Source organism: Marmota flaviventris, chromosome 15 (genome assembly GCF_047511675.1).
Source record: "Marmota flaviventris isolate mMarFla1 chromosome 15, mMarFla1.hap1, whole genome shotgun sequence".
NCBI classification, from domain to species: domain Eukaryota; kingdom Metazoa; phylum Chordata; class Mammalia; order Rodentia; family Sciuridae; genus Marmota; species Marmota flaviventris.
In genome coordinates this window covers 29,549,752-29,576,363 of record NC_092512.1, presented here as the reverse complement: position 1 = coordinate 29,576,363, position 26,612 = coordinate 29,549,752, and the positions used below count along the sequence as shown (strand labels likewise).

The following is a 26,612-nucleotide window of genomic DNA, read 5'->3' as shown; positions in this document are numbered from 1 at the left end:
AAATTCTGTGAAATATTCAGTGCATTAATGGTGACAGTTTTAATATTAGAATAGAAACACCGAAGATTTTAAACATTAGCTAAGGTGACTGTTTTGGGCTTCAGTGCTGTCTTTTTTCATTTTTGTCCTTGATGACTCAGGCTATAAAAATATCATTACCTAAGTTGAAAAAATGTATAAGACCCACCCCTATTCCATGTGTGATCCATAGAATAAGACCCTGGAGAATAACACGGGGGTGGGTTCCTCCCTGGCTATTTCATCATATTAAACATCTGTGCATTTCATTTTAGCTTATATTATAGCTGGCTTTCTTAGTTACAGGCATACAGAGTATCTTTTCCCCCCAAACAAGCTCTGTTTCTTGTAACTCACCATCTCCGTTTTGATTCCTTAATTCCACTGGCAATTTGGAGCGGCTTGCTTACTCATGTTGTGTCTGCAGTTTTGGAATCTTAGCCCTTGAGTCATGTAATTTCAGAAATCTTTGCCTTCTGCCTTATGTATTAGCAGCAATCAGGCAGCCCCTTAAGACCTTCCTGGAAACATCCCAAAATACCTCAGCTTTTATTTTGGTTTTAGCTTGAAGGAATTCCAGTCAAGTTAGCCTTGGGTTCTTAATTTTGACTGACCACCCAGCTGAAGACAGCCTCAGAGATCCCTAGTTAACACTCTGGGCAGAAATCCGTCGATTTCTGAAAATTTACAGTCAATTTTTGCTGTCGAGTTTCCAAAGTCACAATTTAACTTTTTATTCCAAGGAAAACTTTTTCTGTGATTAATGTTTAGTACTGGTAATTTCTTTCTTTCCTAATTAGCTTATCAGTGGAATGCTGGGTTCCAAAGTAGAAAAAAAAATAGTTATAGAACAAGGATTCATTAAGAAGTATATATTAAACTAGCAGTAATTGAAGGATGGAGTTCCTAAAACATTTATCAATATGTTTATTTGATAAATTCTTATTTACCTACTATATACAGGTTATATTGCTAAGTCACAGGAAAGAGAGGACAACTAAGGTTCATTTTCTTCCATAAAAAGCTTGCAGTCTAAGATGAAAGGCAGAAACAAAATAAACAGGTGAGTTCAATAGGGTGTGTTAAGTGTTATATTAGGGGTCAGTATCAAATAATGACAGTGTAAAGATAATGGTGTCAGGAACATTATGGGGCTTGGGGTTAGAGGAGGCTTCCTGGAGGAGGTCATATCAAATCTGTGATAAGAGGGAAGTAAATAATTTATCCTGGAAGAAAGAAATGGGTTTTGAGCATTTTAGGTGGAGAAAATAGCCTGTACAAAGACCTCAATTATTCCAACCAGGGTGGAACCTGTCTTACTGTCTTTACTCACATTCTGTGCTTGCCATGTAGATTGTAAAAAATGGCCACAAATGTCTCCTGTCCTTGCATCCAAGCCCTTACAATGTGACTTTATTGATCCTCCCACAAAGGCTGGACTGGATTTCTTTCTCTTGAATCTGGGTTGACCATGTATGTGACTTGCTTTGGTTACAGGGACCAAAAGTGATAGTAGCAGAAAGCAGACAAGTACTTGCACATTGGATCCTGACCTGGTGTTTTGGGGGGCTGAGGCAGCCTTCAGGAGGAGATACCAGCTATGTGAGGAAGCCATCCATGTGAGACCAGTAAGCTCCCGCAGTCCCCTAGAGATGCCCACAGTTTATCTCCAGAACCTGTGGATATCTTAGCTTACATGGCTAAAGGGACTTTAAAGTTTTCATTAAATTAAGGATTTTGAGATGAGGATATTATCCCAGATTATTTTTATGAGTTTATTGTAATAGCAAGGGTTCTTTTAAAAGGGAGGCTGGAGGAGGCTGGGATTGTGGCTCTGTGGTAGAGTGCTTGCCTAGCATGTGGGAGGCGCTGGGTTCGATCATCGGCACCACATAAAAATAAATAAATAAAATAACAAAACAACAACAACAACAACAAAAAAGAGGCTGGCAGGTCAGAGTCACAGAAGATGTGATAGTAGAAGCAAGGGAAGTCAGAGAAGGGATTGAAGATGCTATACTGCTGGCTCTGAAGAGGGAGGGAGGGGTCATGAGACAAGGAATGCTCTGCCACTACCTTTGGAAGCTCCAAAAGCCAAGAAAGCAGCTTCTCCTCTAGAGCCTTCAGAAGGGACATGGTCCTGTGATACCTTGACTTTAGTGCACTCAGACTTCTGATCTCCAGAACTGTAAGATAATAAATTTGTGCCTTTTTAAGGCACTACGTTGGTGGTAACGTGTTATAGCAGCAATATGAAACTAGGACACAATGCTAGATCATCTAGCTGCCAGCCAACCCACCATTTGACCACTTCCATATATATGTCAGAAGCCAACAGAGATCAGTCAATCTGGCACAGACCACAGGACCACCCAGACCATCTACAGGAAACGTGAACTGTAATAATAAACACCTTTTCTTTGTTTTAAGTCATTACATTCTGGGGTGATTTCTTACACAAGGAACAGCTAAGTGATACACTGATCTGGAAGTTCAAAAGCAAAGTAGTATTCATATTTAATTACTTAATAATAATTATTTTTGAATACTCCTATAGAAATTTTATGTAAATTCCTCATTTGGAATTATAAATGGGAGTTATATATATCGCTTTATCTAATGCAACCCAATTAACACTGCCTTTAGAGTAATGAGCGAGGCCCTGCAGTAGAAGTTTGGACTGGTTCTGCTTCCAGGGAGCCTACAGTTCATATCCTGGAAGTCTGATCTTGAGCATGTCAATCAAGTCTCCAAAGTTCAGAGCCAATATCTTCAAAAAAGAGATAAAAGACGTACTTAGTTTAAGAGGATTTTTTTTAAAGGTTAAGATGAGAAAATGCTTGTAAAACACTCAGCTTTCATGACATTCAATAAGTATTCAACAAACATCAACCAACTTGAAAGAAGAAGGAAAGTCAGATAGCCATACAAAAAGTAAGAAAGAAAATAACATGAGAAGTAGTAATCACTACCTTTTATTGTTTATGTTGTTCTGCCGCAGTCCGGCTGCAGCAAAATAGCCGGGGGTGACGAACAACTTGTGTAGATTGATACAGCAGGAGTAGGAGCCATTTATTGTAGGACAGGAGCAGTATTTATACATTCCACACAGCTTATCTTAATTAGCATAAACTAGATACATCAGTCAACCAATAAGGAATCTCCACACTTAATGGCTTGCTGGAGTTACTTCACAAACCACTCCCTCTGGCATTTTGCCAGGCGCCATCCAGACTTGTTTACAGACCCTAACATTTCTCTGGCAAAATGCCAGATGCCATCCTGACTTGTTTACAGACTCTAACAATTCCCCCTTTTGTTTAATTTAAATAACGACCATAGTGGTTTTTACACAAACACCATAAATAATCTGCTACAAGCAGAAGGGGAGGGTACAAAATGCCACAATACCAAGCCAATTGATGGCTCCATGCAAGAAGCCCTTGAAAAAATTATACCAGCAATGACACTGTTAGCAAAGATACCAAGTTACAATTTGTTGTAGATTACAGTTTGTTGTCTCAGTCCAGGTAAAGCAGTGTCTCAATAGATTAAATCACAGTTCAGGTAAATCACAGTCCAGGTAAGTTCTGCAGGCAGCTAGCCTAAGCTGTAGCAGCAGAAACAGCAACAGCTCCGAAGTCTCGTCCATTTCTCAGCTGAAGTTTCGTCTGGTTCTCAGCAACACTGGAAATTCTTCCATCCTTGTTTTCATCGGCACTGGGACGAAGGCAAGAACTCCGGCAATGCTGGCTAAAGAAAATCCTGTAGCATTCCACTAATAAAACAACCTTCTGAACAATTTAGTACATTATCTCAAGGTTTTTTACATTTGAAATAAGCCTTAATAGTGCTCATTACTCATTAGCTTCCAGGTGTGGGAGAACCATTGTAGTTTAGTTATTGGCATTGAAAATAACCAAACATCAGGGACATCCCGGGTAGCCCCAGATGGCCCTGGGAGAGTGTCCTGGACTCAAAGAGCCTGCGAGACTGTGCCTCCAGGTCAGGGTGGGGAAGAGCCGGCTGCCGCTGCTTGGAAACTCCTTGCTGCGCCATGACTGGCTCGCACACTCAGCATCCGCCTCGCCACTTCACGCACCCTCCGGTAACGAAAAGTATTTAGTAATAGCCTTTTGCTACAACTTTTTTCCTGATAATCTTTCTTCTTCTGAACTTTCTTTTTCTTTCTGACTAGAGTTCCTGGGCTTCCATCAACACATGCCCTAACTATTCTTGGTTCCACTGGGGTGCCTCCTTCCCTTAGTAATTTACTTCTCACCCCTTCCATATTTTCATCACAAAGACAATACAACATTTCAAGACAAAACAAGACACAAACATACTGTATCAATCTTCTCCATTTTCTGGAAATGGCCATTTTTCCTCTCACCCTATCTGCCTAGGGACGAGCAGATTTGCTCCCGTCCTATCTATGGACGGGCAGCTTTTTTTTTTTTTCGTCACTTACCCCCGAGTGTCCCAGGGCTCCCCGTACGGGCCACCATCTGCCGCAGTCCGGCTGCAGCAAAATAGCCGGGGGGGTGACGAACAACTTGTGTAGATTGATACAGCAGGAGTAGGAGCCATTTATTGTAGGACAGGAGTGGTATTTATACATTCCACACAGCTTATCTTAATTAGCATAAACTAGATACATCAGTCAACCAATAAGGAATCTCCACACTTAATGGCTTGCTGAAGTTACTTCACAAACCACTCCCTCTGGCATTTTGCCAGGCGCCATCCAGACTTGTTTACAGACCCTAACATTTCTCTGGCAAAATGCCAGGTGCTATCCTGACTTGTTTACAGACTCTAACATTGTTCCAGAAAATGTATATTTATGTTATTAATAGTGATAATAACCCTACATAGTAGGGATTGTTATTTCCATTGTGCAGATGCAGACGCTGAGATTTTGAAGATTAAGTGCATTTTGACATACATAAGCAGCCAGTAACACCATGCTCTCTCTGATTCTGAAGTCCTTTATCTTTCTGTACCAGGTGGCCCATGGGTGTTTGTGACTAAACTAGCTGCAGCCAGGCAAACCTGATTCCATCAGCAACTCTAGAATCATGTTCAAAATCTTAATGTGGACTATGCATCTTTTTACTACCACCTTTCCTATTTCACATCACTTCCCTTGGCTTTGGTTACACTGCACTGGCATCCACTAAGGTGGGGACACATCATGCTCTGCCACTTCTGGTCTCCTCACGATGGCTGGTCTCTCACCTACCTGTAAGCACTTTCTCTCTTCTTGGATAGAGTAACTCTCACTCATTCTCCCCTGTTTTGGAATTGTTTTCTCTTTCCTGATATTTAGATTGCTTTTGTTTCATCTTTTAACACTTTCTTCTTTCCTTTCTTATTCTTCATCTTTGAAATTCCCTCTCTTTCCCTTCAGCAGAAACTTCTGGTGCCTGTTTGATTTGAGAGTTCCTCTTTCCTGAAAATGGTTCTGGTCCACAGGAATGATCTCTTAGAATGAACTATATATCTATTTTTAAACTTTATTACCTTCTCCTACCCTTCTACCCTGCCCATGGATCCAGAGTTGGCCATTCAGCTTCATTTTGCCCTAAATTTTGAATTTTGAATAAAGAGGTGTGGAGACTGAAAGGGGTTGGGCTGAATCATGTTAACAGCAGTTCTCTAAAGCAAGAATTCAGAAACTTCTGTCACTGAGTCTGTACTGTGCCTGGTCCCTACCCTCCTCAACCTTGGTTCTTCGCCACTTCTTTGAATTTCTGTTTTTCTTCAGTATCCTTTCAATATAGGCCCCTTTCTTCTTAAACTAACCAGACTAGTCTCCATCACTGCTAGACTGTGAGCTCTGTGAATGTCATTTGGGAATTCCTTCTTATTACTCACCTGTAGACACCCTGATGTTTTGGAAGCATGATGAAAAAGGCAGTCACTAATCTCTATATTTATCTTTTTTAAATGTAGGTGTTTTTCAGGTTTTTAAAAGAAAACTTCCTAAATGATTATTATTTCCTTGAAATAAGTCAACAGAAGCCTCCACCTCTGAGGCCATCACTCCTCTTCTGCTCTCCTCAGCTTGGACTAACTCATCTCTTTGGAATGTCATGAGAAGACATTCTATCCTTTGTTAAGAGACTTGACCGACCACAATTATATTATTGTGCCTATGTCTGTTGAAAAATCCCAGGGAAAGTTAGAAAGAATCACATGGGATTTTGGCTTGAATCAAATGAAACCAGTTTGGAATGACAATGCAAAGATAACTTGTCTGAACAGTGAAATAAATGTCTCAATTATGAAAAAAGATTGGTTTTTAAGTTTTTGCCTTCCTTGAATGTCCTACATAATGTACATCCTATATTTTATGTAAGTGGTGCTCTTGTTAGGGTGAATAAAGACTTTGGTGCTTGCTGTAAAACATAATTTCTGCTATGTGGTATTGAGTTCATTTGAGTTCTATTACTATATATATCAATTTCCTGTATTATATATGAATTTTTTAAACAACGCTTAGTAGCTATGCTTCTTGCTCAGTTTGAGTTCTGTCGCTATCAGTTCTATAACACCCTCACCAGAATCATTACTTTCTACTGCTATTTCCTGCCTCCATACCTATGATCCAGTAAATTCCCAAGCCTGAATTCAAGAACAACCTTCCTTGTTTTAGCATACAGGTTACTGAACATTGTAAAAATAAGACCCTGTAACCACGAATTAGAACTACAATAAATTTAGAATTTTCAAGTTTAGGTAGGCCCTCTATACTACGTGGCAATCTTCTCATTTAATGCTGACTAACAGCCTCAACTCCTCCTCTTTCTAGATAACTTTGCCTCCGTCTTGACAGGTAAAATAGAGGTCACCAGGTGCAATCATGTCCCTACTCTAAATCATGAAAGCATCCTGTAGCAGCACCCATCCTTCTTTTGGTATAAGAGAAAGTGAGTCAATATTTATCAATCACATGATTTCCATCTTCAGACTAACCTCTCCCCTGAGTTCATGTTCATACTTCTTTTTAAGTATTAAACAATCTTTCATAAGATATCCAGTGAGCATCACAAATCTGTCATATTTGAAAAAAAAAAAGAACACTCATGATCTTCTTTACCAAAATCTCATCTCCTTCCCTTTGCCAATTAATGGAAACTCCATTCTTCCAGTTATTTTAGATCCTAAACTTTAGAGTCACCCTTACCAGTCAAGTCTGTCATTTCTTTTGGGGATTATTTGAATTTGCCTTTGAATGTACTCTCTTTCTTCCACGACTGTGGACCTATGATCTCTTTTCAACATAATATCTAGAAGTCATTCTATGAAAAATGTGAAGCTGGATTATGCCCCAAACTTTCCATTGTCTTCTCATTTCATGCCATATGAAAGCAAAAGCCTTTGTAGTGGCCTATAAAGCTCTATAATTGTGGGCTCGCCATTGACCCTTTGACCTCATGGCCCACTATTCTCACTCATCTGTCTCCTTGTTGTCAGTTGAGTATGGTAGCCTTGTTTGGCCTTGGCCTCTTACATCTGTTGTTCTTGCTTCCTGGAACAGTCTTCTCGTGATATTTGCCTGGCTTTTTTTTTCTATTTATTTTAGGTTCAAATGTTTTCTTTTCATTGATTATTTCAGATCACTTTATTTAAAATTGCCTGAATCCAGTGACTTCTAGATCTCCCTTTCATGTTGTATTTCTCTCCATAGTGCTTACTGCCATCTAATACCCTGTTTATTTCTTTTATTCATTTTCTGCCTCTTCCAACTAGAATGTGTAAACTCCAAGAAAGGACTTTTTGTTTGTATTATTTCCTACTTTATATCCCAGTGCTGATAGCATTGCTGGGATCAGTAGAGCTTTAGAAAATAATTTTTTTAAATGGATAAATATTCTTAGCAAGAACAAATTCTTGTTAAGAACTTTAGTTTATACATTGAATTCAATCTAACCTCATTGTCCTCTTTAGAATGATTTATTTTATTCCATTTTTTTCTGGCATTTTCCCTACCATTTGAGTCAGTGTTTTTAGTCTATAAATGTAGTTAAATATTATTAATTTTTAAAAAATTCCCCTGTGGTTTTTAGTTCAGACTGAGATTTCATAAAAATTATGATAAACACAAAAAGAAATGAACACATATAAAAGATGGGAGGATGGAGGTAAAAACTGAGATAAAAAATGTCTGGGGGAAAAAGTCTGGAAATTGGAAAGAGGATGGGAACATGATGAAGGATGAAACAGAGCAGAAGCAGCTGTAACCCAGGACCCGTGGAGGAGGGAGGTCTGTGGAGCGTGTTTGAGGTCATGTGTGTGTCCGTTGTATGTCTGCCTTGCTCACGCTTGTGTATGTGGTGGGTGCATCATGCACCCTGATCTTTCGGGTCATGCTTAGCTGACACTTGGTTCCCTGGTTGACAAGGGAAAAGGATAGAAATGAGAAATAAAGCCATAAGCTGTGTTTATGGAGAGCTACATCTATTGGTTACCCATGTCCTTTCCCATCCTTATACACAGAAATGTTCACTGCAGAGGTAGAGTATGTCAAGAACAGGATGATTTCATTACAGAACCAATGTTACGACTAGGTGTCACTCAAAAAAGAAAAGAAGATATTCTAGTGTAAAAGTCAAATGTATTTGCTCACACTTTACTAATTACTTAAAATCACACTGCATTTCAGCCTATTTCATATTCGGTTATTCCTAGATTTTATAGTTGACTTTTTTTCTGCTTGAGAAAAGAAACATATACTATATATACATTAACATATTTAATTTTATGACAAATCTGATAGTTGGTTAGAAAAATGAAAACAACCAGAAATAATGAAAGTGCTCACCAATATATAAAAATATTGGGTAAGGAAATTACAATGTGATGTTACTATGGAATGACACACAACCTTTAAAAGGAAAAGAAGTAGATGTGTATGCTTTAAGGCAGAAAAATGTTAAGAGGCATACTTTCAATTGAAAAAAAGAAAGACTCAGCAGTTTATAAAGTTGATTCCTTTACTTTGCGTGTGTTTGTATGTGTTCATGTGTGTTTCTATGTGTACATGTGTGTTTAAAGAAAATATATTAATAGGTGCATGCATTTTTCTCATGTGCTAATGTCTTTTTTCTTACAATGAATTACAGAAATTGGGAACAGTAATTAGCTCTGGAATAGGTGGGAAGCAGGGTGGCTTTTGCTGTCAATTTTCTATAATATTTGTAATGTTGGGTAGGAAGCAAGTTTTCAGTGTTTGTGTTCATTTTGCAAAATACAGGTATATATAATGTACATCAAAATATATTATTCATAAAATTTGTATTAAGACATATTTACAAAAATAAATACTATATTACAAAGTAAACAGTGGTAATTTTGATGCCTGTGATTAATGGCTTAAGATCATTGGTTTTCATTATAGGATATACAGTAAAGGATAGTACATTTTTCAATTTTTAGATCGTGAACTTATATTACTTTTACTTAGATTTAACCAAAATAAAGATGGGATATAGAATCAATGGCAGCAGAGGGAAAGGCAGAGTAGAGCAGTACCTGAGAGCCTCAGCTTGAATCCCATGTCTGCTACTTACTAATTTAATACAACTTGAGTAACAACTAACCAGTCTATCTGTGCCTTGGTTTATCCAATTGTAAAATGAACAACAGAAGTGCCCTTCCTATGGGATTGTTGTGAGGATGAAGCAAGTTAATAGAGATGAAGTGCTTAAACTCACATCTTGTGCATAGCATGCTCTGCATCTAATTTATTATATATGTGTACTTAGGCAAGAAGAAAGGACATATGCCCTGAACCAATTCAAACTATATTATTTCCTCCAACTTGATCCATGTCTACTTTCATTAATAATTCCAGGTTTGAACTAAGTCCAGGTTTGAGAGGGTTTTCAGGGAGAAGAATATAGGTTGAATCTGAGCAGTTGTTTAGAATCCCCGAAGGAAGAACACCATGAGAGGAAATCGAATTTAGCTGAATGTTTTTAAAAATGCAACTTGTATTCTAATTGTTTTGCCTTAATCAATATCTTCTTTTCCCCCTGCTACTACCATTCTGAAAGGCCTTGAAGACATTTTTTTTTTCCTGTTCTTTTTTAATTTTAAGGAACATTCAATCCTGATTCTCTCTAAGAAACTTTTGGTGAAGCCTCTGGCCCACTCTGAATTCTCTTGCCTTATATTACGTTTTATCACCTTTGGCCTTATTTATATCATGTGGTCTAAACACTGGGACCACAGGAATTAGTACTTTATTGTATGATACCATTCTGTAGAGTATATTTTACCAATTACACAGGTTTTCAGGATGTTTATGGTTTGGTAGCATTTTTATGAAAAATATTGATTTTTACCTTGACCCCACATTTCCTATAATCTTGTACTTTATTATTCCTTCTTTTCAAAACCAAACCTTAAGTGTAAAAATTTATAATACATAGCAGTGCAGTTTCCACTTCTACAGCATGTTTACTCCTTGCACTTTATAAACTCCTTTAACCTCTTCACTCTGCTGAAACCATTCCTATTTAGTCAGAGGCAAATATATATTTAAGCCTTTATTTTACTAAACTGTTCAACATCAACATCTTGATAACTAACTTGTTGATTTTTTCTCTTGAACCCTTTCTGTTGGATTCCAGGAAAACTCCCCCCTAGCTTGCTTTCCACCTGTGACCACTCCTTCTAAGTCTTCTGCATATGCATCCATATCTAAGATCTTTTGTAATCTTAGATCTAACACACCAATCATTGTGAACAGCATTGTCAAATTTAATGAAAATGCTCTTAAGAACTGAAACATTATGCAAAATGTAACAAACAACACTTTCTAAGGAAATAACTGTTATAGAGACAATAGCAGTTTTGAGTATCCAGGATTATGAAAAAAAATAAGTTTCTGTGAAAAAGTTAAAATTGGATATTTTTTCAGTGTTCAGTAATACAATTAAAAAGAAACTCTTAGAAAATGAGCTTACAAAACTAAAACTATTGCTGGGAAAAATGTTTTAAATGCAGTTCTTAGAAAACCCACCTGTAGGCTGGGTGTGATGGCACACACTTGTAATCCCAACAATTTGGGAGCAATTAGGTAGGAGGACTGCAAGTTCTAGACTAAACTTTGCAACTTAGTGAAACCCTCTCTCAAAAAATAAAAAATGCGGGGGGCCTAGCTTGGTGGTAGAACTAGAACCTCACTGAGTGCAATCCCCAGTACAAAAACAACAAGAAAGAAAGAAAAACCTGCATGAAAATTCATTCTGACTCCCTAACAAGCCCCCAAACCCTATTCTTCAGAGCAAATAGACTCAGGGATGTGCCTGTAATTCCAGCAACTCAGGAGGATGCAATGCTAGGTTGGAGGTTCTGAATTTGGCTAGAATTCACATAATTTTGTTTCCTATATTTTGTAATGTAGATAACAAAATTCTAATATCCTCTGGTTCTCTACTGTTCTAGTATTTTCATATATTTACTTTTTTAAAAAATATGATACTGAGGATTGAACCCAGGGGAGCTCTATCACTGAGCTACAACCCAAGCCCTTTTTATTTTTCATTTTGAAACAGGGTCTTACTAAGTTGCCAAGGCTGACCTTGAACTTGAGTCCTCCTGCTTCAGCCTTCTGAGTTGCTGTACTTACAGGCATATGCTGCTACATCTAGCTCATAACATTCACTTTGAATGAAAACTTTCTCCATGTTTCAGAATTTTTTCACAATTTTTTAAAATGATAAATTAAAAATTAGGATCAGAATTCATAACAAATGCAAACCTTTTTCTTTGGGGCTTTAGGACTATATAATAGTAATAAAATGCATTTTACAGTATTCACTTGAGGATATTAAAACATTACAGTTTTTATAGACAATTCCAATCAGCATCCCCAATATATATGTAAGGGAAATGTTGAGTCATTCTAGTTTAGGTGGAGAATGCCTGGCATAGTTAAACACTGAAATTCCAAAATTCTAACCCTGAGCAATTTGAGGCTCAGCCAGATTAATTTAACAAAGATTTACTGAGTAACTACCATGCATGAAACATGGTGTTAGAATCTGGGGAATCCAATACTTTACCAGACCTGGTCCATGTCCCTGAGATTTTTTTTTTTTTTTTTCAGAAAAGGGAGAGAAAGAGATGTGAATCAAATAAATCAACTGTAAGATTCTCTTTTTCAGAGGTGTAAGATTCTCTTTTTCAATACCAGGGTGGCCAGGTATTTTTTGGCCAAATACCAAATGGATTAATGCTAAGTTGGGGTTTCTGAATGCTGGATCTTGGGCTGGTAAATGCTCTGAAGTGTCCAGGGGTGGGCAGAATTATTTGGTAAGTAAAAACCATGATGCAAACGAAGCAACAAAATTTCCTTGGAGAATTCCAAGATCTAACATTTGGGGGAGTGGAATCTAATCCTCATAAATTAAAATCCAAGGCACCAAGAGTCTGGTAGACAGTAGGACCAGGTAGACAGTGAGAAGAAGGCAGAAGGAAAATGAGAAGACTCAAAACCATTGCAGAGAACAGCCGGCCAGCTTATGACTCATTTCTTGTGGCTGCTGGCCATGTAAATTGTGAGCTAAAGGCCTGAGTTAGGAGGACACCAGCCAAGTACTATATCATCATGGGGTAGTGGTAAGAGGACAGTGATTTCAACAAATCATATAAGTTAGTTGTTATTTTCAGCAAGTTCAATTTTTAAACTGGTGGATGGGAGTTCTCCCAGAGCAGCAGAATTATAGAGATGGAATAACTAAAATAAGCAGGATCATTGACATATATTTTGGACTTAGTGTATTTGCTTTCTTTTATGTCATGCATTTATTTCTAGATCTGTGGTTAAGACCAGGTCTTCTAGACATATTTCAAAAAGAAGGATAGGTGAGTCTACTAGGTAAAACTGGAAAACTGTTTCCAGATTTGCAAGAAACTGAATCCAGGCTGGTAAAGACAAAAGGAGGGGAAAAAATACAAAAGTCAATTTATTAAATGCAGGCAAAGAAAATGATGTTGAGAAAGAAAAACACATCTGAATTTGTCCATAATCTCAAAGGTGAAAAAGTCTTCAGACTCTTAAAGGAAAACTTTGAGCCAGGCAGGTACCGATTGGAATCCTGGTTTAGCCACCTAGTAATTTTGTAATCTCTGGAAAATTAAGTAATTTCTCTGAGCCTCAGTGGTAAAGACAAAATTATGATGCATACCTTGACTACGAGATGAGAGAACTTTTCTGGCACATAGTTAATTCTTATTAACATCTTTCAAGAGAATATATATTCAGTGGTAAGAAATGGAAGCCAAAAAGTAACACAGAGAAAATAAAAGATAATAGGAATATACCTTTGACACAAGAAAAATAGCCAGTGAAAGAAAATAGAGAAATCAGATGATAACTTAAAGATGGCATCAAGCTATCCTTATTTTTACCACCCTGTCTGTCACCGCTCTAAGATAGGGAAACCTTCAGAGAGCCACTCAAGTGAGATTGTGCCTTTCCTGGGCTCTTTTATGCCCAATGGCTGAACACCATGAAAGCACAAAAGTGGAGCAATTTTGACCTCACTGAGGTCATCTCTAATGGGTGATATACTCTCTAGACCTCTTGAGAGATTGGCTGAAGCATTGTTAGACTTATTGCACAGTTGATCAATCTTTCTGCTTTACCCTACTTTTACAACCTTCCTTCCACAGCATTCGATCTCTAATAGACACTCATCATGCCAATCTCTGCCTCAGCATCTGCTTCCAGAAAACACAAACTGCAACACACCAGTACCTACCTGCATTCCAAACCAGAAATCTAGGTATTATGTCTTCCTCACCTCCTTCATATACCTGCCATTAAAATCCCAGAAATTCTTTCTCCTAAATCTTTTCCCATTTTCTAGTTACTTTTTCTGCTACTCCCTATTTGCTGCCAATACTTTAGCTCAGGTTTCACATCCTAGGCAATCCTGTCTTAATAAACATGAAGGTTAAAGTTTCAACTGTCAAATGGACCCAGAAGGGTCGTTGTTCTTCTGCTTGCCGAACTGCGAGTTTATACAAGTCTCTCATTTAACTGTGTGCTCTTCCAGGCTAGAAGCCAAGTCTAATTCACCTTAGTATACAATCTCCCCAAACTTCACTTACCCCTCAACTCTGTGGCAGAAACCTCACTGGGTGTCTGACACTTAGAGAAACTCTGTAAATGTTTGAGTATTTAATGAATCAGTATTACCCAGGTACATAAGGTTTAAACAATGCTTAATATGGTATTATTTAAAAATATAGTTAAATAGTTTTGCCCTACAGATTGCTTATTTATAAAACAACTTAAGCACATCATTCACACATCATAAAGCTGCCCCCTTTTCATCCTTTAGCTATATTTCATGGGGGGAAATTTAGCTGTGATATCCCCACTGAGAGTATTTAGTGTAGGTAAGGTAATTCAGTTCACTCAGAGAAGAGAACAGATTTTAGCTATTGCTTATTTTTCACATTTGTAGTTTCAGTTTGCTGTTTGAAAAAGTTACCTTTGACTTTCAGTTTTCCATGCTCCATACAGAGCATGGAATAAGTACATAAAAATTAGGGGTCCATCTTCATAATGAATGTGGTTTCATGTTCAAAAGCAAATCCTTCATTTCCAAAGACTGATTAGGATGATGCTTGGGAAAAGAATCCCACATGGTTAGGGCCCTGAAAAAAAACTCCACCCAAGGATCTCTTCTGTAGCATTTTTGTTTGATTATGATTTGGATACATTTTTATTTACTCTAAACCTTTCTTTTGGAATTACCTATTCCAATATGCTTAAGTCAGTGGCAAGAGAACTGTTGGTCAAAGTTATTGCCTACCTTATACAAATGGTCTTTTTTAATTATATGACTCCCACTTAAAAGTGGTTTTATGTGGCCAAGATGTTTTCAGTATATGATTGTGCAAGAACTGTTCTGTGATTTTTGCCACTGAACCTAGTCTTTTCCCTTTCTCCCTCAGCTCTTGCCTTTTCTCTTTCCTGAGGTCATCTGAGAAAAATGGAGAGGCTTATAATTAATTGTGCATTGGTCTTTTTGTTTGCAGTTTAAGACTGGAAAGTTTCAAAGAAAAGAGAAATTGGCATGGATCATTGTTTACTTAGGATTTCAAATTTCCTTCAACAAACAATTGTGGAGTGCTGGCTGTGAGCCAGCATTAAAAGTGCATATTTGTCCACATATCTAAGGAGCCATGTCTGATAGGAGACATTAAAACCTGTAGTGATTCCTAATCATTGTGACGATTAGGAATAGGGATTGTACTGGGGCTTCAGAAGCACTGAAGAGGTTTGATTCTACATTGACCAGGTGTTGCTTTCCTTTCTGAGTGGGCAACACCCAGACCTTAGAGAAAGAGTGGAAGTAGTTGGGGAAGAGGAGGAGGTTGTAGAATGGACAAGATAGAAAGGGCCTTCTGAGGAGTCAGGAGTTTGTGAAGTTGTAAGAAATTCTGTCTTACAAGAAGAATGCAAAGAGGCAGAAAAAAAATTATGAAATTGTGAACATTTATAATTTTGCTTCCAGTATTGTGGAAATGTGAGTTCTAGACATTCTAGCATTTCTTTTTTCTGAGTGGGGCAACATACTGTAATGCAAAACCAAAGTAGCTGGAGATTTCACTACTTTTCTAAAAAAGATGGATAGACCCAAGGGAGGGCAAAACATTTGCACAATAGGACCTTAGATGGTCTGGATGGAGAAAGAAGCAGGCGGAAAGCTTGAGGAGATGGTAGTGGAGAGAGACTTCAGGAGGAGGTGGTGTGAGAGACAGAAAAAGACTCACACACATGCAAACACACACTGAGAGATAGTGAGAGACCCAGAACAAAACAGGTAGCGATGCCTATAGGAAAAAACTCAGAGATAGGCAGTGAGAGAACCGAGGCAGAGATAGAGATACATAGAAAGACAGTCATTAAAAGGCTACCACAAAGATTAGAACTTTCAGGAAGGAGAACTGCTATTTTAAAGAAAAATTGCCTGTACTGTTTTATATAATTTCCTTTGTTGACAAAAAGTTCAGTAAAACTATCCTGCTTTTTAGCGCTGTTAGAATTAGTGTTTTGCAGATCCACATGGGCAGACTTGCCCCACAGATGCCCAGTTATATACCATAGTGGGTGAGCCAGGATAAGAACAGAGAAATCCCATGTGTCCCAATACAAGTTGGGGTTCACCAGAGGTCAACTCAAGTTGATCAGGCTTCTTTTCACCTGAAAAGGGTGACTTTTCTCTATTTAAAACCAGGAATGGCCAGGCACTGTGGGGCACACCTGTAATCCCAGCAGCTTGGGAAGCTGAGACAGGAAGATCTAGAGTTCAAAGCCAGCCTCAGTAAAAGCAAGGTGCTAAACAACTCAGTGAGACCCTGTCTCTAAATAAAATACAAAACAGGGGTGGGGATGTGGGGATGTGGCCAAGAGCCCCTGAGTACCAAAAACAAAACAAAACAAACAAAAATCAGGACTGGGGCCTGGGGTTTTGGCTCAGTGATAGAGTGCTCATCTAGCATGCGTGAGGCACTGGGTTCAATCCTCAGCACCACATAAAAATAAATAAATAAAATAAAGGTATTGTGTCCATCTACAACTGAAACAATAACAACAAAACCAGGACTGATGTGCAAAGAGCCCTTGGAATCTCTGAATCTCAGGAAGAGCAGATTGGGCATCACCTGGCCTGGGAAATCCTCCTTGTTCCTGCAGACGCAGTTATGCGTGCTTCTCCTTTATGTTCCCACAGCACACTGCCTCACTTCCTTTCCCACAGGTAAGACAGGTGTACTTTATTCACTAGGGGCCATATATCTTTATTGTTACTAATAGACACCATGAGAACTTGTATTAGTAGGGATACTGAATTCTTGGTTTTATAGTGAAAGGCACAGAATACATATGGGAAATTAGCTTACTGGTTTGTGCTATGCCTTTACATGAGTGGATCCTAGAGACTTGCTCAAATGGAGAGAAACCTCCAGTTATTTCTCCCAACTGGCCAAAGTGGGACAAATCATTTCCTTGCTTTTCTAATTCATCAAAAGTCAAATCCAGTAGTTTATAGGCATTAATGAATGTTATTGTTCTCACATTATCTAGAAGAAAGGGCTTATAAGATTTAACAGAGTTGATCAACATGAGAGTAATGGCAGTCAAAGTCATCTAACATACACCTATTTCCACTCTATTGCTTTTCACTTCAAAGGAGTTCAGTGAATTAGAAGTAGCTGCAGATGCCTGAGTAAGCCCATTCCACATACTTATGCCATCTCGAGACTGTAAGGAGGCCAAGTGGCAAATATAGATGGTTGGATCTGACAATGTTATATTTTTTTCTGACAAATTATCCTGATTATCTCTATTGCCAATGATCAAATACCTTGATATTCTTTTTCCCCCCCCACATAGTAGGCACAACTAACTATAGATAGTGAATTAAAGTGGGACAGGCCATCTTAGACCGTTCCAGGTCTTGGAACTGGCCTTCCCCACTGTGACGGGCATGTGCTGTAGTAGGAACAGATCCATTTATAGATGAAAAGAATAATTTCAATTTGACAAGTGAAATGTGGAAGTGAGTGAGTTATTATATAATAAGCATTAGCTAGGGGGACAGTCAGGGATGGGTGAGGATTCTTTAATGGGGAATTGTTTCAACTGAGAAAACAGCACTATAACAGGGAGGGTGAAAACATGTGGTACTCTGGAATCCTGTTAATCTATCCACTTTTTGCTTCTGGTACTGGGGATTGAATCCCAGGGTGCTCTGCCATTGAGCTACATCCCAAGTTTTATTTTATTTTTATCTTTTATTTGGAAACAGGGTTCCAAAGTTGCTGAGGATCTTGCTAAATTGCTGAGGCTGGCACCAAACTTGAGATACTCCTTCTTCAGCCTCCTAAGTGCAATACCAGGGATCACAGTCAGACACCATTATGCCTGGTAGTATTCTAGATTCCTGGATATGGAAAGTGGACATCAGGGGAAAACAGGTGCAGGAAGCAGAGGCCTCATTTTGGAATGTAGTAAGACACTGAGGGCCAAGAGGGCAATAGAATACTACAACAGTACAAAAAAGATTCCTGAATAATAGCCTAGGTAGTCAGATACTATGTGTACAGGAAAAAAGTAATGGCTGGACTGCAGAAGAGTAAAGATATCAAGTCAAAGAATGGTAAGTGGAGATGCTTAAAGCACCTGTACCTAAACTCAGGGTTGGTCCTAACAGTGTGATTGTCCAAGTGTGCAGACTGGAGCCAACATATAGAGAGAAGAGCTGCAGCCCCTAAGACACAACAAAGGCTCAATACTTGTATTTTGAATAGAGAGTAGTACTGTTTGGGGGCATCTGACTCAGCTGCTCATGCAGAAAAGTGTAAAGATATGGAGACTTTTTTTTATTAAAAGCAATGTGCTTGCAGCACTAAAACATCTGTTAAAAGATAAAATATCTAGGAGTAATTCTAAGAATATGTCATTCAAATAGATTATGCATAAGGAATAAGTGAGCACTTTTGTTCAGTGGTATTTACAAAACAACAAAACACCCAAAACATTTGTTTTTATCGCATAGGTGTTTAACAGAAGACTCTAGAAGGGGAAAACAAACAAGCAACTCTCTTTATGATGAAGCATTGAAATGATAGAAGAAATCAAATTTTTGCACAGATTTTATTTATTTGGATCAAATAAATTCAAACTTTCCAATGAACAGCTCTGATGATACATTCCTCCAATGAACCATCATCTTCAGAAACAGTTTTCATGTATTATCCAATAATCAGCTGGCAATATAGGAATTTACCTAGGGTTAGCCTGGTAGACACAGGAGCCATGGGTTTGTTACAAGTTGAGCCAATTTATATGTGGGCAGTGTTCTGCATCCCAGCATCCCAATCTTGATTTAGATTTGAGGGAACTGACAATGTTGTTGTTGTTGTTGGTTTTTGTTTTTTTTTTCTGTTGTTGTTGTTTTTTTTTAGTTTGAATGTTAGTCATCTCTACCTTACACTGAGATCCCTATGGTGAAATTGAAATACAGCTTTATGGACACAGAAGGGAATGAAAGGAGGGCTTCCTTTTACTTATCTCTTCTACTACATAAAATTATGCTAAAGTACCTCTGTCTGGTCTTAAACCATGACTATGTCTATTCTTCATCATGTCAATTTTGAAAGATGAGAGACTGGACAACACAAGAAGGAGATTCAATACAGACTGTACAAGACATTCTGTGGTCACATCCTGTCCCTTGAACAAGATTTAAGAGCATTAGAGTTTTAAAGATCCTATGGCTTAAAATTAACCAACCAACTAAACAGAATCTAACTCAAAACACTACATTACATTTACTGCATGAGAGAATGTAGGCCTATAAATAATTCAGCCCCAGTGGCACTTCTCAGTACAAATGAACCTGGGTCATTTTGCAGCATTAACTCTGATGATTTTTTCTTATTTATTTTCTAATGCAGCCTTGGTTTACCCATAATGGATTTCTTAGGTCATTTATTTAAAATAGTCAGGTTCATCCTGCACTCCCACAGAAACAATGCCTATTTCTCAAATTGAGAGTTGCAGAGAGAGAGAGAGAGAGAGAGAGTCTAATTGATTTTGTGTGTGTGTGCCATGAAAAGGATCTGTGTGTTTTTCTAAATGGGCAGTGTCGCAGTGGCTGGAATCAAATTGCTCTAGATTAAAAACAGACTCATATCCTGGAATGCTGAGTAGAGAGCCTAATTAGGTGACAATTGTCTGTTATTCTTTTTTTTATTAGGCAACTAAAATTGACCAATTTCTCAGAGGTGCAGAAAAGGTGAATTAATATGTAATTGTTCAGCATTTTTGATCAAGGTAGAATATTATAACAAAATGGTACATTTACTTTTCATGATGTGTGATGATGCATGTGGATTAAAAAATTCAGGTTTTTTTTTTTTCAGTTGCCCATTCTGTAGCAATTTGCACAATCTGCTTATTTTGGAAGAAGATCTTTCTTTCACTTTATTTTTATCTAATTTTTTGCTTATTTGTTTTTCTATTTTCTGCCTCCAAGGTGAAGAATGCAATCCAACCACGGAGCTTCTAAGGAACATTTTCTTGCTGAGAAGGTACTTCCAGGCAAATATACCATGTGAACCTGTGCCATGATGCCCTCTTTCCAAATGACCAGACTAGATGACAACTGAGATGAGGTTAATTAATTCATAGCATGGGCAATTGCTGATGATATGATCTTTTGCAAAACTTTTATTCCTAAAAAGTGAAGTGTCCTTTAGATTATATGTCTTATAAATCTGCATTGCCATGTATGTAAAGAAAAAAATAGAGAATTCTGAAAAGGAAGAAGACACAGAACAAGAGCTATGCTGAGACTGTCTGAGTTAGTTGAAAGGTCTAAATATGGACTGGAAATCCACGAGCTATTGCTGCCAGAGTTGCTTAGACTCTGAATAACCATTTGATTCCAACTTCTATGAGCTATATTCTGTTTTCTACCCTTCTAGATAGCTGGTTCTTCAGCGTTCATTGGCTTCTTTATATGATAGTGCCTGCTCCCTATTTCCATAGGACAAAGCACCGTTACTTAAAACGATCAAGTTAGTCTTTGTCCTTATGGCAATAAGAATAAAAATAAATGGAGGTTTTAAGCAGGCAAGTTCTGAAAAATGGGTCTTAAGTTGGAGTCACTTTTTGCTCTACTAAGTAGGAAGGTTAAAAAACTGCTCCCAGATTTTAAAACAGAATAGCAATAGACCAAGGATCTCCTATTCTGTAGTTCTAGGCTCTTGTACTTCAATTTCTCTCACCCCACCCCTTACCACCAAAAAGACACAAACTCAGGTTTTTTGTAATACTTTTGTTTTTTGTAATACTTATTTTTTAGTTGTAGTTGAACACAATACCTTTATTTTATTTATTTTTATGTGGTGCTGAGGATCAAACCCAGGGCCTCGCACATGCTAGGCAAGTGCTCTACCACTGAGCCACAACCCCAGCCCTGTGCTGTAACCTTTTATACAAGGGAGTATAAGTGTGTTAGTTGCTTTCCTATTTGCTCCTAAATAATTTCCCTGCCTTTTCTTCCTTTATTTTACATGGCAACGAACTACATTTCCCAGAGTTCTTTGCCAATTAGTTTCAAGTAGACTGAAGGACAAATAGTAGGAGGAAGTCATCTACTATGGATGGTTCTTCAGTCTCTCCTCATTGGTTCTGGTTCCCACAGGACTGCTCCATTCTCTTATTTCTTATAAGACAACATTATAAGAAATTTAGTTACATTGTTCACAATTGTCTTTAATTGAAATTCTGAAATTAGATAGCAGCCCAGAACAAATATGGTTCAGAATATTCAACCCTGCTATATGTGGAGGTTATATTGATAGCAGAGGAGAGAAAATGACACACCAAATTGGCTGTAGTTGGCATTTCTTTACAGAGTCATATTTTGGCAGCTTTCACCCTCTGATTGGCTGGAAGTTCAACTGTTATGATTAGCTTAGATTTAGTTGCATGGTTGTGGAGTATATCCTTAGGTTACATGCCAAGCTAGGTTATAGTTTGCAATGTACAAACGTTGCTTTAGGCCAATATTTACCACCAAATTATAGAGATAAATTTAGGCCCAAATTAACTGTGTTTAAAAGTTCAGATTTCTGGCAGGACAGGTAGTCCTTCTGTGCTTCTAGCTTTCATTCTGTGACCCTGGTTTTTGGATTTGAGGAAAGCTTCCCATCCCCTTTTGCTCTCCTACGCTAGAGCCACAGAAACTTCTTATTATTGCTCAACTGTCACTTAATTATCCCCTACTTGGCTTTATAGCTCTTCCATTGCTCATATAACCAATTTCCAGTATTAAATTTCTCCTGCTGAATATCTACAGTTGTTTTCCATTTTCTGACTGAATCCTGACTGATATAGAGTACAAGAAAATAATAAATGTTCATATTTAATAATAGATAGGGGTTGAACAGAGTATGTGGGAATAGCAAGCTTTATAATTAGAGATCCTTGTTCAGACAGAACATATCAGTTCAAATCCTGGCTTTTATTCTGTTTGTGATCTAGGTGAGATGTTTAACTGAGCCTCTATTTCCACATCTATAAAATGGAGATAGGAAGATGCCCTTCAAAGCCAGAGAATCCTGTTCTATCCACCATGGCCTCAAGAAGATCTCAAGTCTATAAACAGAGCTGATTAAATTAAGCACTGACAAATACAGCCTCCTGAAATGGGGTTTGCTGTGTTAAGAGGGTGCAACTAATCCTTTAGCCGTGTGGACAAGTCCCAGGCTAAAGGATTAGTACTTTCCCAGTACTTCTAGTGGATGTGGTGAAATGTAGTTTGCAGACAGAATCATGGAAGACAGCATTAATCTTCAGTAGAAGTATATGGAGTAACTAGATATTTCTCATCACAGTGACCCTGGATTCCCAGCTTAGCACATTAACATCTTAAAGTTTCTAAGACGTCTCAATAGAAAAGAATTTGTTAATTTATTCTTTCAATATGGCAGTAAACGTGGCTACCACTGCAATTTTACGTTTTATGATTTCAACTCTCTGGGGTTTGTGCTACCTTCCTATTGTTCTTTATCCCAGATAAAGGTCTTTGCTGCCCAATTTCTGACCATTAATCTGTGGCTAGAGGTAGTGGGTGTGACTGATGCTTTACTAAGGAGGCAGCTGGTACAGATCCATTTAGGAAGGACTAGGATTGTCTGCCAGCTCCTAGAGGAGGGGGTCTTAAAGCAGGAGATTCCACAGATGTCCTTTAGAAGTGCTTTTGAGGTAGGCAAGAGTCTAAATGGATAGAAACAAGAACCTAGCCAGTGTACTATAACTTAATTTGGTTGGGGGGGGGGAAGGCAGAGGGATGGTGATACAGAAGAGAGAGGATTTTCAGTGAATGGTAGATATGGTGAAAGAAGAAGAGTCAAAGACAGTTGAAGGATTTAAAATACAAGTGATTAAAGGAATGTTTTAAAAAAACAAACAAACATGACATTCTCGGAACTGTTCCAAGTAATTTCCACACATTAACTGATTTAATTCTCGTAACAACCCATTGTGGTAAGGAAACAGGCACACAGAGGTTAAGTAACTTGTTCAAGACCACACAGCTAGGAGGTGGTAGAGCAGAGCTAGAGACTTGGTAGGTTGGTTTTAGGGTTACAACATGGTAAGAATAGGCAGACTTCCCAAGGGAACCATCAGGGGCTGAAACCTGGTCCCTGATGATTGCTGCTATAGAAGACAGAACAAACATGTCTTCCTGCCCCATTATCCGTCTCTGGTTGGGTCATTGTAACCAGAGTGATGGATTAGCTGGACAACTTGGCTATATGTGTCAGGATGGGAACCTTCTTACTTAAACAACACAGCTGAGGACAGAGGAGGATGATTCCTACATCGTAAAAATGTGTTTGCTGTTTGCTAGAAGATGGGGAAGATGAAGATTGGTGGCAAAAATAACACATACCACAAAAATGAAAGAAAGCAGGGGATTTCACACTTAAAGGGGGCAATAGGAGTTGCTGAATCAGGACAAGAGAAAATAGGAGACCACAGGATGGACAAGAGAACAAATAAAAGCACCACTTGGGGTCTTCCTGAAATAGTTAGGCTTTCATGGTTAGTGTTCTCCACTGTGATTACTGGCACCCACACAAAAAAAGGCCTATTTTGTCACTACTCTGTGGTCCCATTCTGACCCTTATGTTCTTAACTTATAGCAACATAAGTGGACCCCAAAGCTGAACCTCCTGTGCATCCCAGTGTCTTTTTTCCCAGGACTCTATATACTGTATCTATGTCATCTGCATGCATCTTTTCTTTTGAGCAGAAAAACAAGAAGGAGAGTTTTCATACATAATTTGACCTCATAACCTCATATTTCTATTTTAAAAAGCAACATTCTACCAGAATGACTTTATCAGTGTTAAACCATAAGGTGTAAGAAAACTGTCTCACATTTTTCCCCCCAACTGTCTCCTCAATTTTGTTTCTCAATCTCTATTGTCTGGGGTGGGGTGTGGTCAATCTCGATTCAGCCTCAACTCCGTTATTCTCTTGGTGGAAAGGGGGCCAAAGCCAAGAGAAGAGAGGAAAATATAATATGTTAACACTAAGTTACCATAGCTCATCTTTCTCTTAAGAAATATAGTTTTATAAAAGCAGCCTTTCATTTAATGTAACAAGTAAGCAAGGAAAAAATCCTTACCTTTAGATTTTAATTAGATTGACCACTGATTTACTAAGAAATTTTTGACAAGTCACTCTTTTTTAGCTAATGGGAAATAAAAAGTCCAAAGATTTTTTTTAAACAGGCTTAATTAGTTCATTTTCCTTGTATAAAAACCTAAGCTCATAGCCACAGCTGGGGCCGGAGACTTCTACATAGAGACTCCGGTGTGGGTTTTTAGGAGATGGGCACTGACTCCTTATAGGGAGACTTGATGAATATGGTCTCTTTCCAGAGGTTGGGAGTCAGATAGCTGTAGGTCTTGGAGATGGGCTCAAAGGTGGTCTTTGCAAACATTCATGGGGTAGCAGTGCTGGTTCTGTTTGAGATGTAGATGTAGTAGTCCTCAATACTGGCAATCAGCAATCACTCCTTAGGTACAGGGGCTCAGGCAATGCTCTATCTTTGTAGGTGGAGGGATGAGGTACACCAGTATAGAATCCTAGTGGCCTATTTCCTTGCTAGGGACAATGTGGGGTTTGCCCTCTTGCTCCCCCAGTAACCTACCTGTACAGGGACAATGGAGAGCTTGGCCAGGATGATGGTCCCATGGATGGTGAAGGCTACCTCCTTCGAATTCTTATCATCCAGATCAATAAGGCCATTGTAGTCCCTAATTGTGACAACCGTCTTGAATCTGGTCCTCTGGGCAGCATATATCTAATTTTTTACAAGTATAATATTTAAAAGCTCATCTTTGAAGGATTTTTTTTTTCCTTGAAGGAAAAGGTCAGTGATCTCAGATTCCTGGATGGGCAGAGAGTAGAAATAGATCTCCATGGACTTGATATTCATGTCCTTGACCAAGTAGTCTGCTTGGTATAAAGATCCTGGCCTTAAGCTTGGGGTCTCAGTACCTCTTTTCTGCACCTATATAATCCACCATTTGGTACTTTCCCAAAGAAGATGATAATGGAAATATCTCATTGCTATATTCAAATATAGGTTTCTAGATTATTTCTAGGATATGTAACTTAGTTGACCAGTATTTAACTTATTGACTTAAATTATCTTCAAAATAATCTAGTGATTATAAAGGGGATATCAAGATTTTAAAAATGTACTGACAGATAATATTCAGATCCCTAAGATGCTTCTGGAGCTTTAATTCATTCTCCCTTTGCATACATAATTATAAAAGTACCATTTCTACTTCTCATTCATCTTTGGAATGTATAACATAGATTCCATGCCTCTTCTCACTTATTTTGTTATAGTATTATATTTTCTCATTTTTAAATTGAAAGATATTACCCACCCAGAGTCTCCTCCCATAATGCTAAGAAGAATAACACCATCATCTTATCCATTTTCTGACATTAGAAATTTTCCTGTGGAGGCCTGTTGACTAAATAGTTTCTATTCTCTTCACATTTCCTGGCTCTAAAACTCTATTTCCTTGACTTACAGCAAAAATATTGCTTTGTTAAGAAATCATTCTTTACTTAAAAGCAGTTTGCCACCAAATTTCAATTATTGCAACATCATTTAAAAGACAAACAACTCATGTTTGAATATTATTCACATGACCAAAAATGAACCAGGTATCTTCTCATTGAGTTGATTTTACTAAGTGAGTTTTAAAAGACCTAGTTGTTATTTTACTTTTTTTGGAAATATAATCTCTAATCTGATTTCTGAACATTGTGTAATGCATTTATCAAAGCATGTGCAAATATAAAAAATCATATTTGTATTATTTGAAACATTTATACTTTCCAGCTTGAGGAATTACAGTATCTATCAATATTGTATTAAAAGTAGTCATTTAGGGGCTGGGGTTGTGGATCAGTTATAGAGCACTTGCCTAGCATGTGTGAGGCACAGGGTTTGATTCTCAGCATCGCATATAAATAAATGAATAAAACAAAGGTCCATCAATGTCTAAAAAAAAAATAAAGTAGTCACTTGGTAGAGCTCAGAGAAGCTAAACCATTTTAAAGACATGTCATGAACAGCAAAATAAGCCAATAGTAGTATCAACTCTATCAACTCCCATACTACTTTTGGTAATTCTGTGTCTACTGGCTCTGTGAGGTAAGCCTGATGGTTATACTCACTCCCAGTTTAAAGATGAGGTACCTGAAGCTAACTACATTTTAATAATTTATTCATGGTCAAAGGACATAACAAAGCTAGAAGCAGGACAAGACACAAGATTTTCTAATTTTGAAGAATGCATATGTAAATATGTAGTATTTTGTTACATCAAGGTTTTGATACATCAAGAAAATTTGCTTCTCGTCAAAATAAAATAAACATATTTTCATGCAAAAATCCTCTTTAAAAAAGATTTATCAATTCTGACAGTCCAAATTTCTTGGTTAG

General features: G+C 37.9%; 1 pseudogene; it reads right to left on the bottom strand.

Annotated features, from left to right (window-relative positions):
* Positions 1 to 24,375: 24,375 nt before the first annotated feature.
* LOC114101847 (small ribosomal subunit protein uS5 pseudogene) lies at positions 24,376 to 25,085 on the bottom strand (annotated as a pseudogene).
* Between the last annotated feature and the right edge of the window lie 1,527 nt (positions 25,086 to 26,612).